The following is an 18,860-nucleotide window of genomic DNA, read 5'->3' as shown; positions in this document are numbered from 1 at the left end:
GTCTAAACTATCCATTGGGAGGACATTTTATTATCATTTTCAAAGGTAAAAAAGAAAAAAAATACATGCATAGACAGATAATACACATATATGTGTATGCATATATACATTGCTAGAATATAACCTGTCATATCATATTGTATCACATCTCATTGTATTACCTTACTTCTCGTTTTGTGACATTACATTCTTATCATAGAACAATGAATATTCATAGAACATACAATTTTATACAGTGTTATATAACATACTGCACTGAAGACAGCACAAACGCTGACGAAAGAGTTTTAGACTCCGTTGTTCTACTGTCATAACAAAATGTATTGATGAAAAAGGACAAAAGAAGACAAATTGTATTACTGCTCTAATACGAAAACAAAACAAAATGCATTCACGAAACAAAACAGAACTAGCCATTCTACTTCGGAAACCAGATATCCCCAAAAAGAAACAGTTGCTTGCTGGGACCATAAAATTCACTGACATCCCCTTTGTAGAATAGCTGATGTACAAAACATTCTTCAGGGAACTATTTGTTGTCTACCTTGAGTCTGTGTGTAAATCTGTCAACTATAGAACAGAGCAGACTGTTGATGCTCTGCCCACTTTCTTTTGGAGAACATATTAGAGGTTAGGTGTGTACGTTTCACATTCCATATTCATCCCGCGAGTCCTGTGAGTGTGAAATGTGAGTGGGTCTACCTGTCCATCTCTATCTGCGAAATGTGTGTGAATCTATCTATCTATCTCTAGGTCTTTCTATGGTGTACCTGCCTGATAGTTTTCATACCCTCTCTATTGATATACATCTGTCGCAGCATATGAACTGGTTACTGTTGCTGTTGTGATTAATCTGCCACCTGGACCAAGTAAAAGCATTTTGCTTCCCACCCACCCCTGTAGAATATTCATACCCACTCATCACGTTCCGTGTAGCCGGTTCTATGATTCCGTTACAACGATGACATTTTTCTCCCTTTTTCTGTTCAAATTATTTATTCAAAGTCCATTATGTTTTGTGATTCCGTTGAAATGATGGCAGGTTTCGTTTTAAATTTGTTTTGCTTTTTGTTTTGTTTTAGTTTTGTTTCTGTTTGTTGTTGTTGTTTTGTTTTCGCTGTTTATTGTCGTGATCTGTGATCACTCGCACAGGGAAAGGCATGTCTGAATGACCAGGCTGCAACTGCGAGGTTTATAGTTAAGGATAGTTCATGCACACACACACACATACACACACACACACATCTCTCTCTCTCTCTCTCTCTCTGTCTGTCTCTCTCTCTCTATATATATAGAGAGAGAGTTTTGATGATTATGATGATCATATTCTTCTTTTCCTCTTCTCTTCCTCTCCTCTTCTCCCTCTTTGCCTTTACTCCTGCCCACTCTCCTCTTCCTCTTCTCCTCCTCCTCCTTCTTCTTCTCCTTTTTCTCCATCTTCTTTTCTTCTTCATCTTCCACTTCTTTCCTCCTACTCCCCCTCCCCCCTTTCTTCTTCTGAGCAAAGTGGAAAGTGAAATCACACAGCCTAACAACTAAATCCTCACACATAGCTGACCGTTTTCGTCCTCGCCTCTGCCTTTCTCTTCTTCACAACAGTCATCCACAACTGAAGGGAAAAAACTATTCCGTGTCTGTGTGATATCAGGTGCAAAGTACCTGAGAGGGGTTGGAAGGAAATATTGGTAAAACCAACGAGAAAAATGAAATGTCAACAAGGGCAGGGAATGGCCCAAAGACCTTACACTGACCCTGGGGGCACATCCAGGAGTAGAGTTGAAAGCGGCAAAAAAGAGAAAAGAAATGGAGAGTGTAAGAGACAGTGGGGCACACAGCGCTTAAGACATAGAAATGGGGGGAATGGAGAGGGGGCGGGGAGGGGGAGTCTTGAGTCTTGACATATTTATTGATTAGGCCTTTGACCTATATCAACAGAGGTTAACACATCTAGAGGTTAGTATGAAAATAACACAAACAATTGATAATTCACATATTTCTGATTTGAAAAACTTTGTAAATGTAAGTGGCGAGACGTGTTTGAACGTTTTTGTTTTTGTTAGCGAATAACGACGACAGTTTGAAGTTGGAAGGACGATTGAAATACTTCTTTGCAATATACAACTCCCTAAGTTCATAGTATTTTGGACAGCACAAAATGAAGTGAACTTCTGTTTCTCTGTGATATCTGCAAAATGGACAATCAAATTTTCTTTCACTAGCATTGTCTGTGAAACGTAGTTTGTGTATTTTTAATGGTGATACTCCTAATCTCAGACGAGTTTAAAATATCCGAATTCTAATGTGTTTTAACATGTTTAAATACGGTGCTAAAGCTAAAGATGAGCTGAAATGAGCAATAGAATGAGAATCTGTCATTTGAATTTATACTGTTTACCCATTCGTGTTTATAGGACCTTACTAAACGTTCCTTAGATTCAGCCAAAAACGCCTTTTCATCACCCACTCCCTGGTTCCTCCAAACTTCTTCAAAACCATTATACGAGGGTCATTCAATAAATAAGGTGAATTTTTCGGTATAAGGACTTCTAATACAGATAGAAGCTTACTTTTTTTTTTTTTTTTTTTTTGTTTTACTTCTTTTTCACATGGATTTAATTTGTTTTGCAGATTAAAAAAAACTTTGAGAGTTTTGGCGATTAACAAAGATGGCCGACCAAGAAGCATGCTCCAGGATTGAACAGCGGTCAGTTATCAAGTTTTTGGTTGCTGAAGGGTGCAAACCAGTTGAACTTCATAGGAGAATGTCAACTGTGTATGGTGCCACATGTTTCAGCCGAAAAAATGTCTACAAGTGGGCTAAATTGTTTAAAGAAGGACGGAGCAGTGTTGAGGATGAAGACAGGCCTGGAAGGCCTACAGAAGTGAGGTCTCCTGAGGTGATCGAATCAGTCAATGACCTCATTCAGTCTGACAGAAGGGTGACAGTGGATGACATTGCAAGGACTTTGAGCTTATCTGTTGGGACAGCACACAAAATTGTCCATGATGACCTTGGCTACTCGAAGGTCAGCTGCCGGTGGGTGCCAAGGCCTCACACAGCAGCCCGAACGGTGCAGACCATCAACGAACTGGGCTGGGAACTGCTCCCTCATCCCCCTTACAGCCCAGACCTTGCCCCTTCAGACTTTCACCTGTTTGGTCCCTTGAAAGCGTTCACGAGAGGCACGAAGTTTGAAAGTGACGATGAAGTCAAAAGTGTTGTGAGCGACTGGCTGAGACATCAGTCCAAAGATTTTTACGCTGAGGGAATACGGTAGCTTGTGCACAGATGGGAAAAGTGTGTGACAGTGCTGGGAGACTACGTTGAAAAAAAAAAAGTAAGCTTCTATCTGTATTAGAAGTCCTTATACCGAAAAATTCACCTTATTTATTGAATGACCCTCGTAATAAATGTATAACAAATGGAAGAGGCCCACGTTTTCTTATTTTGTTCATGTAGGTATAAAAGCATTTTATATGCTTTAAATGGCAAACGATGGGTAGGCATCATGACAACACGTAACCAGTATTTCAAACACTTAGTGTACATATTTATGTATAATGGGTAGCGTCCTGTCTCGCCATAAACTAAAAGATTTGGCGTTTTGGTGGTGACATTCAAAAATCTTTTCAGTGCAAACAGATGCACCCTTTCTATGACTGTAAGATCGTTATTAATACCCCAAACTTCAGCACCATAACTCAACATAGGCTGGATCTGTGCATCAAACAGTTTGAAAAACACAGTGGAGGATCTTTCTCCTAGAGACTAGAGTAACCTGAAGATACATACCACGCCTTTTTTGCACGATCAGCGATATCTTTCAAAGCGTGGGAAAAGGACAAGCGAGAAGAGAGATAGACACCAAGATACTTGTATAAGTTTGTCACTTCTATCTGATTTTCTCCATAGTACCACCGTTCACATGCAGCATCATGGCCACTGTTTCTAAAGATAATCACGTTTGATTTTTCCAGGTTTACCTCTAGTCCCAGTTTGACAGCTACATTATGCAAAACGTTTAGCTGGTTTTGTAAACCACAAACAGTATCAGAAGCTAAAATGACATCATCTGCAAACAACAGAATCATAATTTCCACGATATCAGGTATCAACTGAATTCCATGTCTGCCATGTTTTGTGATTTCTTCTGCGAGTTCATTAATAGGAAGGGAAAATAAAACCGGACTGCATATTTCGTCTTGTTTTAGTCCTCTTGGACATAGAAAAGACTCTGTCATATCAATACCCGATCGGACTTTAGCTTTCACTTTGTATGGCTCTGTACATTTTCCCATTTACACCGTGTTTTCTTAATATGCTCCAGAGCTTTTGTCTACTCACCGAATCGAATGCCTTCCTAAAGTCAATAAAAACAACATATAACTTTTTATGGTATAATAATTGTCTTTGAACTAAACAGGTGAGTGTGAAAATATGATCAACTGTACTATAATTTCTTCGAAAACCAGCTTGACTGTCATTGAGAATGTTGTAATCTTCAATCCATTGAGACAAGCGCTTATTCAAAATAGAACTATACAACTTACTGCAGACATTTAGCAAAGAAATGTCTCTGTAGTTGTCTGCGGTGTTTGGGTCGCCCTTTTTGTGTAGAGGTTGTATAATGGCTTCTGACCAATCTTCATTAAAGAACTGAACTAAGAACGGAACAATAACTGTTGCTGAGTTTTTAAGAAATTCATTAATAACCCCATCTGGTCCTGAAGCTTTACCGCTTTTCAAGCATCGCAACGCTGAGTAAATTTCCGCCTCAGTAATGTCGTTTTCTAGCATGGTAGTGTTGTGTCCTTCATATGAAACCGAGTCTGTATCATAACCGTCTTCACTACAATCATATCCAGTGTAGTTAGTATCACGTGGATTACAGACTGTGGAAAAGTGGTTAAGCCATTCCTCTTTGGAAATCGTTGTTTGTGGAGAGCTTTTAGAACTGATTCGAGCTTGCCCCAAAAAGCCTTTGGGTTATTTATCGTTTTATGTAAAGCCGCAACAACATTTTGGCGATGTTCATTTGCTTTCATCTTTAAAAGATTTTTCTATTCCCTACGTTTCTACGCGTAAGACTCTCTATCTTCAATGTCGTTAGTCCTGTTAAATACCCTAAGACTTTGTCTTGTATATCTTCTGCTTTCTCTACACTCTGTGTCAAACCATATTTGCTTTCGTATGTTTCCTACAACAATACGCTTCTTCATGCATTGTCCTGCACTCAGGAGACCTTCATTAAACTTTAGTAGTGAAGCGTTGATATTATGGCCAATTAAATCGATGGGTTGAGGTCTGGAGGAGTTATTGGTTCGGCCAAGACGATGGGCACGCACGATGTCTTCACTGGTCCATGTTTTGCCTGGCACAGTGTCCTGCAGTATATCGACCACCTTTCTTGAGCATTCCTCGTAGTCTTCGTTGGCAGACTGTGGAATGTTGAAGAACCTCAGGTTGTCTCTTCTGGAAAAGGATTCAAGAGAATCAATCCTTTCGTTGAGATCAGTCGACAGTTTTTCCAGCTTGTCTTCCATTTTGGAGTTTGCTGTTTTCGTTTCTTGTAAAACGTCGAAAAAAATATCTTCAAGTCTGGTTGTTTTTACCTGTAGAGACTGGATCTGACTTTTCATTGCTCCAAGCGCATTTTCAACTTTTGTCATTAATTCTGTCCCCAACGATTTGAAGCGAGTTTCCAGCTGATTACTCAAAAAGCTTTTCATTTTGGACTCGTGTTGGTGTAACAAGTCATTCAAAGTCTTTTCCAGTTGTGAATCAGGACCAGGGTTCGTTTCGATATCGTTAACATTTGACACATTATGACAGTGAGAAATATGCAGTGTACCTGAGCTCGTCTCGACCGGCTTGCGTTGGCAAACATGGTTGCTGCGAGATTTGCACGATTTCCCATGAATCGAATAAAGATTGAAGCAAATCGGCCGCACGAAGCACAAATTTTTTCTCGACTGGCATCACAGCTGACACTGTCACTTGACACTAAAATCAAACACCTCCTCAGTGTATGGACTTAGATAATTAATAAATATCATCAATTAGTAGCCCCGACTTCAAAAACACGTCCGCCTTCTACCTCTGAGATGTGTTCACCCGGGGAGGGGGAGATAGAATGAGAGGGAGGGAGTGAATGTGTGTGTGTGTATGTGTGTGTGTGTGTGTGTGTGTGTGTTGTTTGACAGAGATACAACACTTTTCTTGTCACAGTGCAACGAACAGAAGCAACAAAGAGAAAGTTACAGAGCGAAAAAATAGAAGTCAGTACTGGTCAGCTAATGGCCAAATCCTGATACTGCACAACCATCACAAAGCAAAGTAATTCAAAACACAGTGGTCGGGCAGCGGTCAAAAACCCACCAAGACATAACAATGCACGTGATCACACAGACAGACAGAGAGAGGGGAGGGGGAATTTTCAATGTCATTTTATAAATATTTTTCTTTATACTGTAAAATCGTGCAAATTGTTTTCTATTTTGACGAAGGGAGAGCAATTCCTAGTTTATGTGTGTGTTGGAGGGAGGGGTGGATACAAAAGAGAAAGAGAACAAGTCCATGGCCTTGGTACACAACACTGTATAAAGACGTACAATGCATGTAATTATTGTTGAAGAGATCGGCGTGTGTGTTTGTATGTTGGCCTTGGACTTTCTGAGTAAGAAGAAAAAAACATAATCTCTCTCTCTCTCTCCCTCTCCCTCTCTCTCTCTCTCTGTCTCTCTCTCTTATAACAACAACTAAACACAAAAAATTCACATCCACATCTATCCGCCCTCAAACTCACGCAAAACACTTTTTCTCGGTGGAATTGATACAGAACCCATCGTTATACAGTGCACACACACGGCAACAGATGGGTTCTCAAATGGAAGGTTAAAATGGTTTCCGCGCCTCAGTCATTATGAAAGAACATGTGGGTGTGTAGGGGTTGAGGCGGGCGACTGGAGGTGGAGGAGGGAGTGAAGATCAGGCGGGTGTCCCAATCTTAAATACTGCTATGAAGGGAGATAATTGGCGAAAAAAAGGGTGGGTGGGGTGGGGGGAGGGGTGTGTGTGTGTGTGTGGGGGGGGGGGGGGGGGGGGGCTTGGGAGGTAGGGGTGGCGGTGCGTATTGTGTGAATAACAACAAATATTCCGTCCTGCTGAGATCGAGAAAAAGAGTGACCATTGTCGACCAGTGAGTCTTATACGTCTCCATTTGTGGTTCGTCCGTCGGGATCGACGAGGACCATCTAGTCATCCTGGGGGTGGGTGGGTTGGGCTCTGTGGGTGCGCAGATGACTGGTCAGGCCAATCCGCGCCCGGAAGGTTCTGACGCAGTGTGGACAGGGGATGGTGGCGGCTGTCGGGGACTTGCTGGCACTGCTTTTCCTGGCCTGTCTGCGTTGCTCTGCTGCAGCGATTCTGTTGGCCTCACAGGATTTGGCGCCTTTGTGGACAGCTGAACGCCACTTTGGTCTGTCCATTGCATTCAGCTCCCATGTGTCGTGGCTGATGTTGAAGGCCTTCAGAGAAGCTTTCAGAGTGTCTTTGAAGCGCTTCTTTTGGCCTCCATGGGAGCGCTTGCCATGTTGGAGTTCGCCGTACAGCAGTTTCTTGGGGAGCCGGTGGTCTGGCATGCGAACTACATGGCCTGCCCAGCGCAGCTGGGCCTGCATCAAGATGGTGTAGATGCTGGGCAAGTTTGCACGAGTGAGCACCTCTGTGTCAGGGATCTTCTCTTGCCACTTTATGCCGAGAAGTTTTCTGAGGCTGGTGGTGTGGAAGTGGTTCAGCTTTTTGGCGTGGCGTTTGTAGACCGTCCATGATTCACATCCATAGAGCAGTGTGGTGAGAACTATGGCCTTGTATACTTTGAGCTTCGTCTCCAGGGTGATGCCTCTCCTGTTCCAAACGTTCTTATGGAGTCTGCCGAAGGCAGCGCTGGCTTTGGCGAGTCTGGCATTCACCTCGTCGTCGATGACAACTGTGCGAGAGAGTGTACTGCCCAGGTATGTGAACTTGTCCACCGCGTTCAGTCGTTGCCCGTTGATGAAGATGTTTGGTTCAACGTAAGGCTTTCCTGGAGCTGGCTGGTGCATCACCTCAGTCTTCTTTGTGCTGATTGTGAGGCCAAAGTTGTCACAGGCAGCAGAGAACTTGTCGACGCTGTGTTGCATGTCAGCTTCGGAGGCAGCGTTGAGAGCGCAGTCATCAGCAAACAGGAAGTCGTTGACGGTGTCTGTCCTCACCTTGGTTTTTGCTTGAAGCCTCCTGAGGTTGAAGAGTGAGCCATCTGTGCGGTACCTGATGCCAATGCCTACGTCAGCGTCTCTGAAGGCATCTGTCAGCATGGCTGAAAACATGAGACTGAACAGGGTGGGGGCAAGAACACACCCTTGCTTGACTCCGTTGGAGACAGGGAATGGTTCTGAAGTCTCTCCGTTGTCTTGGACTCGGGCCAGCATCCCATCGTGTAGTTGCCGTATGATGGTGATGAACTTTCTGGGACATCCGTACTTCGCCATGATTCTCCAAAGGCCATCTCTGCTAACAGTATCGAAGGCCTTGGTCAGATCGACATAGGTGGAGTAAAGGTCGGCGTTCTGTTCCTGACACTTCTCCTGGAGCTGCCTGGCAGCAAACACCATGTCGATAGTCCCGCGTTCTTTCCGGAAGCCACACTGGCTCTCTGGTAGGAGACCTTGCTCAAGGTGCGCTATGAGACGGTTGAGTAGCACTCTGGCCAGAGTCTTGCCTGCGACGGACAGCAGGGATATTCCACGATGGTTGTCACAGGCCTGACGATTTCCTTTGCGCTTGTACAGGTGTATGATGGAAGCGTCTTTGAAGTCCTGTGGAACTGCCTCATGCTGCCAGATGAGCTGGAACAGCTGATGAAGCTTCTCAGTCAGCGCCATACCACCTTCTTTGTAGACCTCAGCTGGAATGGAGTCTGAGCCAGGGGCTTTGCCATTGGATAGCAGACGGATAGCTTTCTGGGTCTCCTCCAAAGTTGGAATGGCATCCAACGACTCACTGACTGGCACCTGGGGGAGTCGGTCGATGGCTTCATCATTGATGGTGGAAGGGCGGTTCAGTACGCTGTCAAAGTGTTCAGCCCATCTCTCAAGGATCCCGTCCTTGTCAGTGATTAGGGTAGAACCATCAGCACTGAGGAGTGGAGCAGATCCGGAGGTGGTGGGACCGTAGACTTCTTTCAGGCCGTTATAGAAGTTCTTCATGTCGTTCCTGTCTGCAAAGCCCTGGATCTCATCAGCTTTGTTGCTCAACCAGGAATCCTGCATCTGCCGCAGCTTCAGCTGGATGGTGCTGCGTGCGCTCTTCAGTATGTCTTTCTTTGACTGTGACTTGGGATCTTCAATGTGGGCTCTGTAGGCTTGGCGTTTGTCTTCCAGCAGCTGCTTGATCTCAGTGCAGTTCTCATCAAACCAGTCTTTGTGCTTCCTGGCAGAAGGCCCCAGGCACTCCATGGCAGTGTTGTACACCGTCTCATGCAGTGCGCCCCATGCTGCCTCCACATTCTGGTTGTCCAGCACGGTGGACTCAAGGCGTTCCTCCAGGGTGTCAGCAAAGCTCTGCTTGATGTTGCCTAGCTCCAGCTTGTTGACATTCAGGCGTTTGGGTGCTTTCATGCCCTGAGGCCGTCTCTTGGGCTGGATGCGGAGGTTGAGTTTGGAGACGATAAGGCGGTGGTCTGTCCAGCACTCGGCGCCGCACATGGCCCTCGTGACTCGTACGTCCTGCCTGTCCCTCTTCCTGACGATGACAAAGTCGATGAGATGCCAATGCCCAGAGCGAGGATGCATCCATGACGTCCTGTTACGGGTAGGGAGGCAGAAGACGGTGTTTGTGATAAGAAGGTCGTGCTCGGCACATGTCTGGAGAAGTAGTTGACCATTGCTGTTACAGTTACCAACCCCATGCTTCCCAATCACGCCTTCCCAGGAGGTGCTGTCACAGCCAACTCTCGCGTTAAAGTCACCAAGAATGATGAGCTTGTCTGCGTTGGGAACAGTGGTGATGACAGCGTTCAGGTCCTCGTAGAACTTGTCCTTGATCTCATCCGGGTTGGTCATGGTGGGCGCGTAGGCGCTGACAATGGTGGTAAACTTCTTCCCGTTGCATAAAGGGAGTTTCATCGTCATCAGGCGATCGTTCACTCCTTTCGGGGGGCCAGCCAGCTTGCCAACGAGGGTTGTCTTCACTGCAAAGCCAACTCCAGCCTCACGTCTCTCTTCAGGTCCGCGACCACTCCAAAAGAAGGTGTAGCCTGCGCCTCGCTCACAGAGTTCGCCTTCTTCTGCCAGTCTGGTCTCACTTAAGGCAGCGATGTCGATGTTGTACCTGGCTAGTTCACTCGCAATGAGTGCTGTGCGTCTCTGTGGTCTGTCTGAGTCGCCTCTGTCCAGAAGCGTACGCACGTTCCATGTGGCAATGGTCAATGGGGTGCTCCTTGTTTTCTTCTTTCTTTCCTTTGTGTGTCGACCGCTTGAGTAGGGTCCCCGTCAGCCGCGGTATGCTGACTAGGGTGGTGTGGAGCAGGCAATGTTTAGGGCACCTTTTCTAGCCCCTTCCTCATGCCATGGAGGTGAGCAGTGCTGTCCTGAAGAGGGCTGCTCAGTCGCTCAGGGGGCTGCCGATCTCCACCGCTGCTCCAGTCGGTGAAAAACGACCCTATGGCCTGAGCCGCCTGTGTGCAGGTCCGCGGCTACGACTGCCAGTGTACCCACACCTGTCGCTTCGTCGCTCGCCTGTCGCCACAGGGCTTGGGGAAAATGATGGTATGGGATGAAGGATGACTGATGACTTGCGCGATGACTTTGTTTATAGTGAGGAGGAGTTGCGCACCGTCGACCTCACTCTCTTGTCCGAGACCGTCTGTATCCAGTGGCAAGACGAGGTCAAGACGACTGGAGATGGAAACGGATGCAGTGGATGACCAGGATGTCCTATGTGCCTCATCCTGCCCTCAGCACTCCACAGTGCTCTGCTGCAACCGCCTTCCTCTCCGTTGAACCATGAAGGTTTCTTCCGCAGAGTCCGCCGGATCCAGTCTTCACATGCTTGGGTAGACAAGCCCTAACTCACCGAGGGTTTGAGACCCGTCGGCTACCCTCACCTAGTTTAGCCAGCCTGTCAAAGCCGTTGCCCGGGGTTGGGCGCTGCCGCATGCTAGCAGCTTCTAGGACCCATAGGTGAGAGCTGGGTGCCGGTGGGGACCAATAGAGGACGAACCACTCCCGGAAGAGCGTGACAAGCCCCCCCTCTAGAGGTACTACCCCTCCCGTGCACTCCCCTAACCCCCGTCTCCATTCACACACACACACACACACACACACACACACACACACACACACACGGGTAATAACAAATCCAGACAGAAATATAAAATGCAACACATATTAGTACGCAGCAGCAACTCAACCCAGAACAATAATAAACGCAGACAATTGTACACATTCATACAGTCGTCATCATTTCTCAGAACTCACGCCTCAAGACAGGCTGGGGTGATGGCTGCGCCAGTATCAGTATCAGTATCAGTAGCTCAAGGAGGCGTCACTGCGTTCGGTCAAATCCATGTACGCTACACCACATCTGCCAAGCAGATGCCTGACCAGCAGCGTAACCCAACGCGCTTAGTCAGACCTTGAGAGAAAAAACAAACAAACAAATAAACAAAAACCACATGAAAATAACTAGTACTACTAACAATATCTATATGGCGCAAAACTCTTGATGAAGTCAACTCTAAGCGCACACAAAAATGATGATAAATAAGCAAGAAATGTAAAACATGCACACACACACACACACACACACACACACACACACACACACACACACATACACACATGCATAACAGATATGCACCAAACATGCAGTTTCACAGATATGAAAGCACAATCTAATACACAATACACGTTCAGTGAGCCCCAACACACAACACACACACACAACACACACACTACACAACCCCACACACACACAATACTCTTGCATCCCCCCTACTCACCCACACTCAATTTCTTGGCTACGTATCGCAGCTTCGAGTCCCCATACGACACACATACACACACACGCGCGCGCGCGCGCGCGCACACTTACTTGTAAGAGCACACACACATACGCCCATATCCCCCACCCCCAACCCCCCACACATATATACAAAATATATATGCACACCCGCACGTTCCAATATTCCGTTGCTCCCACAGTGTAGACATGCATACACACACATACCTCATCCTCTACACACACACACACACGCACGCGCGCGCGCGCGCGCACACACGCGCGCACGTGCACAGAGCTCTCCTGACACATGTGTACACTTACACCCTCGCGCACGCACACACGCACACAGACACACAAACACACACATACACACACGCACAGAGGCTGCCACTGATTGGCCGCAAGAGGGGTGGGAAAAGATCTCTGATGCCAAGAACGTGGCGTCTAGGTGTTGCTCAGTCTATTGTATTTGGAAAAGCCCACAGAGACTCTGTTCCGTTTTGAAGAAATTTGCGCAATGTTGGTTTGGAAATGATGCCGATATTCGTTTGATTTGCAAAGCATCGTGCTCTACCTTTCATGCTAGACTTACGGCCGCTCCCTCTCTCTACCTTTATTTCTTTGAGGCGATCGATGGTGTGATGGCCTTGTACCTGTTCTTTTTGGTATTCTTTGACTTTTCTGAGGATTTCCGATTTTCCTAGATGTAGGCCGCTCGTTGTTGTTGCGTTACCAGCAAGTCTGTCAGCTCGCTCATTTCCCTTAACACCTGCATGTCCCAGTCAGTATTACCATGTAAGTTTTTTAATCTGAAAATCGCGCATTGCCTCATGCCACTCTGGGCTTCCCATTCCACTTTCAATTTTCTGTATGAGGTTCATTGAGTCCGTTAGAATCATGGCATGTTGGTTTCCGGGCATTTGGACAGATGATAACCACTGGAGGGCATGTGTCACAGCTTCAACTTCCATCGTTAGGCTGAAGGTTTTGACTTTGTAGACAACAGGTAATGAGGGAAAGGTAGGAGTAAATGTGTGTGTGTGTGTGTGTGTGTGTGTGTGTGTGTGTGTGTGCAAATGAAAAATGAATGCGATACTGGAAAAAAAATGACCTGTGGTAAAGAATGGAAGGGCCCGAAAAGGATAAAATCAAATCTAAAAAGTGGGAAAAAAGGAGGATGGATAAGAAAGAAGCGGGAAATTATGGGAGGATGGAGCCAGCCCCCCCACCCCACCCCCCGCCCCCCACCACCCCCTTTCTAAAAAACCAACAACAAAAAACAACAACAACAAAAGCAAACAAACAAACAAAAAAAATCAGATGGAAGCTGGATTATCCTCAGTTATGACTCCTGAGTAGCTCTTCCTATGAGGAAAAAGCACTTCATCGAAAATAGAGGGAGACTTGTTCATAACTATCCAGAGTAATGGCTGAGATATACGTCTCTATCCCCGACCCAACGCCCTCACGCCCTCCGAAAAACACACACCTGATGGAGAGTGATTATTGTCGACCAGTTTAGACTCCTCCTCCTTCTTCTTCTGCTGCTGCTGTTTGTGAAACATTTCTCTGCTGCATTTCTCTGAGCATAATTGTCTGCTATAGTATACTGGTTTATTCCGCACGCAAGAATAGCTTCCAAGCTCACCACAGTATAACTATGACGTCTAGAGTTGGAAGATACCCGGAAATTATTATCAACACGGTGTTTCACTGACGCGTTTCTCGGATGCGGTGTTCTGCGTATGTCAGAACTATCGCGTATGCGTACATGCATGGCGCACACACACACGTAGTAGTACGTGCTCACACGAACAAGGGCGCGCAAACACTCACAAGCACGCACATGACTTGACTTACTTGACTTATTCCTCTTGATTCCGTGGGGAACATAGGGCCGCAACAACACTCCTCCAACGCACCCGGCTCTGGCTGGTCCTCTTCAGTTCGGCCCACGTCATTCCGGCCGCCCTTGTCTCTGCCTCAATGCTTCTCCGCCAGGTCTGCTTCGGACGGCCAACTTTCCTTTTCCCCTGTGGGTTCCAATCAAGAGCCTGTCTTGTGATGTTTGTTGCAGGCTTGCGTAGTGTATGGCCTATCCATCCCCATTTCCGTTTCTTGATTTCCGTCTCCAGTGGGGCCTGTTTTGTCATGTTCCAAAGTTCTTCATTGGAGACAACCTCTGGCCATCTGATGTTCAGGATGTTTCTTAGACATCTGTTGGTGAATGTCTGAAGCTTGTGGGTGCTGGTCTTTGTCACTCTCCACGTCTCTGAGCCATAGAGTAGAACCGACTTCACGTTGGTGTTAAAAATCCGGATCTTGCAAGCACGCACATACGTACACACAAACACGCGCGCTCGCGATTAACACCAATAACAAAGTCAATGGACAGAGTATCTCAGAGGCCCAGACAGCCTCAACAAAATCAAACCACGTGCTAATCTCCTCAATCATTAACCAGTAACAACATGAAAGACATACATCCAGAGACACGTAATTGAGAGTGCCACAAACAGGATAGTTATTTATATCTTCATCTACCTGATTGAATATTGATCTATGCAACTATTGAACGGCAGTAAGTCATCAAACCTAACGCCTCAGCACATTGTTTTGGCTGTAGACCCCCACCCTCTCTCCCTTGAACAGAATTGTTTGTTTACACGTTTCTGATAGTTTGCATATATGGCACTTGCCAGTTGAACTGGAATGGAGAGGATTGTATGAAAATGTGCAAAATCCTGAAATTTGCCAGAAAGAAGAAGAAAAAATTGTGTGGTTTGTCTACAATGTTCAGGTTTTCCAGGATGAACTGAAGAGTACCGAATTTCAAAAATGTTTGCATGATGCGTATCAGTTGTTAAATACTGACGTTAACTGTGGTTTGGACATAGTTTTTCACTGTAAAGCCAATGATGAAATCCGTGATAACTGTTTTTTTCTGGAAATATATTGAGCAAAAAATGAACGTGGTTTTTTGTTGTTGTTTTTTTTTGTTTGTTTTTTTGTTGTTCTTTTTTTGGTATGCTTAACACATATCACACAGTCACTTGCAAAGTATAATTATTGCCGAAGCATATTATAGCCTTCGGCGAAAAAAAAGAGGAGAAAAATAATACACAGTGCAGTTTGAAGTGATAATCAAATTAAGTATAGTCAGCTAAGTACAAACAGCAGATGCATTGTGATTCTTTCACAACTCACTTATCAAAGTGGATGGTCGAGATGCTTTTTGTTTTATCAGTATTTCTTCATTACTTGTTTGCTTCTTTTGAGGTTTAGTTTTCATCATTATCTTTGTTAACTATACCCCCATGTCATTTGGGCCGATAAGCTATTGACATTACAATGTTCTGACTTCTGAGTTAATTAATTTCTAATGCTCTCCTCTCTCTCTCTCTCTCTGATTTTTGTTGTTGTTTTTTGTTTTGTTTTGTTTTTGTTTTTGTTTTTTGTTGGCAATGACATGATATTGTAAAGCGCATAGAGCTTCAAGAATATGCGCTATAGTAAGACATCTTAATAAATACATAAATAAATAAATATATTCTTGAGACAATACGGACATAATAAATTATGTGACGGATGTCTTCACATTCTTTTTAATGAATTGCTAAAACAATGTATTACTGATTAATTTTTTTTTAGCCTCCATTTCTTTTTTAAACTATGCAGCTCTTTTTTTCAAAAAAGTGAGTCGTATTTATAGATTCTGAACAATCAAGGCAATATAAGGTTTAACAATACAAAAATGTTGGCTATAAAAATCATAATCTGCGAAACGAAGAAGACATGGAGGTGGAGACATCATTTGACAACTTACACAGCTCAACGTGAGCACGTGAAAACGGAGAGTTACGGCCCTGATGAGACACACAACCTGACACGAATACCTTGACCTTCACAAAGAGACATATGTGAACAGAACTCATTGAAAATTGTCGCCGTTTTGCTTGCGACGCGGCTTGCTTCAAGAAGTACATCGTGTGGATCAATTAAAACAAAAAGACTTTCGAATACACATGGGTCTTTTGACTAGTTTCTACAGGTAAGGAAAACTTGTGTTCTCTCCCCGATTCTTATGTAGTTATTTGTTATTATCGTTACCGTTGGTTTTTTGGTTTTCCCCCTTTTTTCTTTTCTTTTTTTAAAAATACTTTTGCTTTGTGCACGTGGCTTTCTCCATTGACCGAAAAAAAAAATCAGACTAATAATGATAGTAATACTGATGGTAGCAAAGCGAAATATTCAAATAGAAAAGAACACGTTCTTTGACACACACACACACACAAAAAAAGAAGAAAAAAAAGGAAGACATAGAAATAGTCCCATTCATGCTGCTTTTGTGTGTGGGTTTTCCAGTGATGCACATTTGTTGCGTAATTTAACATTCTGCAAGTGCATAGTATGTCTGGGTTTCTTTATGCATTAGTTACATGTGTCAGGTCAGGTCATTAGATCTGCTACTGGTAACCTGTAATCCAGTACAACCTGTTCAGGGTCGGGTTGCTGGTGACTAAACCGGCACTCCCACTGCTCCCTTCCGGGACTGGTGAGGCGGGTGGCTAGACACCCTTATGGAGATCCATAAAAGGGCGTTGGCTCAGGAGAGCCACCGACGGCCATCTAGCTCCACTGTGCTGTGTGCATGCCACACGCAGTTGGCCCCCGGGGTGTGTCTACCCATGCATGCGAAGTCTGGATCCGGCAGAATCTGCGGAAGAAACCTATCGGTTCAACGGAGAGGAAGGCGGTTACAGCAACGCACTGTGGAGTGCAGAGAGCAAGATGAGACACCGAAAGGATATCTTGGTCATCCACTGCATCCGTGCTCATCCTCCAGTCGTCTCGACTTAGTCTTGCCACTGGAAATTGGTGGACCCGGACGAGAGAGTGAGGTCGACGTTGCGCAACTCCTCTTCACTTTAAACAAACTCATCGCGCAAGTCATCAGTCATCCAAAATGACCTTTCATCCTTCATCATTTCATCACCCCCAAGTCCTGTGGCGACAGGCGAGCGACGAAACGACAGGTGTGGGTACACTGGCAGTCGCAGCCGCAGACCTGCACGCAGGCGGCTCAGGCCATAGGGTCGTTCTTCGTCGACAGGAGCAGCGATGGAGCTCGGCAGCCGTCTGAGCGTCTGAGCAGCCCTCTTTAGGAATGCACTGCTCACCTCCCTGGCATGAGGAAGGGGCTAGAAAAGGTGCCCTAAAAATTGCCTGCTCCATATCACCCTGGCCAGCATACCGCGGCTGGCGGGGACCCTACATCAGCGGTCGAAACAAAAAGAAAGAAAAGAAAAAAACAAGGATCGTTCCTCTCACCATTGGTGCTTGGAACATAAGGACTCTCCTGGACAGAGATAACGCGGACAGACCCCAAAGGAGAACGGCACTAGTTGCATCCGAACTCGCCAGATACAACATTGACATCGCAGCCTTGAGTGAGACTCGGCTTGCAGGCGAAGGCGAGCTCTGTGAACGGGGATCTGGTTACACCTTCTTCTGGAGTGGACGAGGAAGCGAAGAGCGACGTGAGGCTGGCGTTGGTTTTGCAGTAAAAACAGCACTTGTCAGCAAGCTAGCTGGAATCCCAAAGGGAGTCAACGATAGGCTTATGACCATGAAACTCCCACTGGCATCTGGCCAGAAGCACCTCACCATTGTCAGTGCCTACGCCCCAACCATGACCAACCCGGATGAAGTGAAGGCGAAGTTCTACGAGGACCTTCACTCTGTCATTGCTGCTATCCCTAAAGCAGACAAGCTCATCATTCTTGGGGACTTCAATGCTAGAGTTGGCTCTGACTACATCTCCTGGGATGGAGTGATTGGAAAGCACGGTGTGGGCCACTGCAACCCAAATGGATTGCTTTTGCTTCAGACTTGTGCAGAGCACGAACTGCTGATAACCAACACAGTTTTCTGCCTCCCTACCCGTAACAGGACGTCATGGATGCACCCACGCTCAAAGCATTGGCATCTCATCGATTACGTCATCGTCAGGAAAAGGGATAGGCAAGATGTACGTGTAACAAAGACCATGTGCGGCGCCGAGTGTTGGACAGACCATCGCCTTGTAGTCTCGAAGCTGAATATTCGAATCCAGCCCAAGAGACGCCCCCAAGGCCAGAAGGCTCCAAAACGGCTCAACATCGCTAAGCTGAATAACATCACCATCAAACAGTCCTTTGTGGAGCTGCTGGAAGATCGTCTGGAATCCGCCTCTCTGGACAACCAGAATGTGGAGTCTGACTGGAGGACCCTGCGTGAGCTGATCTATAGTACAGCTTCAGAGACCCTGGGACCCATGACCAGAAAGCACAAAGACTGGTTTGATGAAAACTGTGATGAAATCAAGCAGCTTCTGGATGAGAAACGCCGTCTGCATCAAGCCTACCTGAGCAACCCAAAGTCCACATCAAAAAAGGATGCGTACGATGCCATCCGCAGGACTGTTCAGCAAAAGTTACGCCAGATGCAGGATAAGTGGCTGAGTGACAAAGCTGATGAGATCCAGGGATATGCTGACAGGCACGATATGAAGAGGTTCTATGATGCCTTAAAAGAAGTCTACGGCCCCACATCCTCAGGATCATCCCCCCTCCTCAGTGCAGATGGGAATACCTTGATCACCGAGAAGGAGAAAATTCTCGAACGCTGGGCTGAGCACTTCAACAGTGTCTTAAATCGCCCTTCCTCCATAAATGATGAAGCCATAGACCGTCTCCCACAAGTCCCCATCAACGAAGCACTGGACGATCCGCCAACACTTCTTGAGACCCAGAAAGCAATCCGTCTGCTATCCAGT

Source organism: Babylonia areolata, chromosome 3 (assembly GCF_041734735.1).
Source record: "Babylonia areolata isolate BAREFJ2019XMU chromosome 3, ASM4173473v1, whole genome shotgun sequence".
Taxonomy (NCBI): Eukaryota; Metazoa; Mollusca; class Gastropoda; order Neogastropoda; family Buccinidae; genus Babylonia; species Babylonia areolata.
This window is presented reverse-complemented; position numbering follows the sequence as displayed.